Genomic DNA, 1,396 nt, shown 5'->3' with positions numbered 1-1,396 from the left:
TTTGTAGTGTGTTGAATTGCTTGAGCAAATGTTCTTTTATTATTTACAACCTGTCTACTCAGGGTTTGAGCCAATTTGTTATAGAGCAAAAGGGGGTTCTTTCACGTGGCGCCTTGGTGTAAAACCCAACAACTAGTGTTGAGGAAAACAGGTCTTTGTTTACAATATTCCAACCTGGGGAGGGCAGTGAGCACTTCAGCTCAGAGCCCTACTCTCCCACGGGACCCAGCACTTCCCTTGCTCCCCAAAAGGCTAGAAGCTAAAACCAAGCCCAGAAGTTCCCCATCCCTCATCTGTCAGCTCTCTCCTTCAGGATCTGGGGTACGATGTCATCAGCCTCCCTATAACAGTCCAGGAAAACATGTGCTGTGTTACACTGGATCACGCACGGTTCTCTCTGCCCTTTCAAAGCTGCATGGATCTCTTCTAAAACCGCATGGTTCTCTTCCCTGTGCAAACCACGTGGTTCTCCTCTACCTCTTTGCAAACAGCATGGATCACTCTACTCTCTGCAAACTATGTGGTTCTCCTCCTCAACATGGCTGCTGCCTTATTTTTAAATCCCTTACCATAGCTTGTGACACAGTGGGCGTGGTAACCGGTTCTGACCATTCACAGAACCTTGTGCAGGCCCTGTATGCTCTTTCCTCACCATTCCATGGTCAAAACCCCTCCCATCTCCTTGGGGCCTTGGAAGAACGAAAGCTATTTGTATAACTAAGACACTAGCTACCAGTCATAGTTATGCAAAGGAATCTTGAAAGCTGTCTCCTTCTTCCCACCCCTCAACCCGCAGGCTCTGGGGGTTTGGGGGAACCCCACTCTGTAACAAATTTACACTAATAGATATGGGATGTTGGACAAATGTTTTTGCTTTCTTAAAGCACAATTCAACCTCTATGAGGGACAGTTAAATTACACTTAATTTTAAAATATACGTATATGTTATACTTTAATAAAAATTCTGTGTAAGTTCTGAAATTCTAAATAGAAATTTTTATTTTTTATGTATTTATTTATTTTGAGAGCATGTTTATTAAAGCTGGGGACAGGGAAAAAAAGGAAGGGTTTAAGGTGGAAGTTGCAACAAGAGAGAACCTAGGTGGTGCTCTTGCTCTGGCTCCCTACAAACATTTTAGGAAAGAAGTGAGTGTAGAGGGGGCCTTGGAGACAGGTTCAGGGGTAAGCCTGGGACAAGCTGTCACTGCCCATTGCTCCTCTGGTCGCAATTCTCACGGGGACCCTTAGTGTTTAGGAGAGGAAAGTAAGGATGCATGCCTGAGAGGAAAGGAAGGTGGGTGTGCTCCAGGAAAAGCCCTCACTGAGTTTTTGTCTTGAGGGTTCTTATCTGTTTTCTAAAGGCAGGAATTTTAGGGGAGGTCTAAAGGGATGATCT

The sequence above is a fragment of the Furipterus horrens genome, unplaced genomic scaffold, assembly GCF_987537825.1.
Source record: "Furipterus horrens unplaced genomic scaffold, mFurHor1.1.pri manual_scaffold_3, whole genome shotgun sequence".
Lineage (NCBI taxonomy): Eukaryota > Metazoa > Chordata > Mammalia > Chiroptera > Furipteridae > Furipterus > Furipterus horrens.
The sequence above is the reverse complement of the archived record's forward strand: the minus strand, read 5'-3'. Positions refer to the sequence as shown.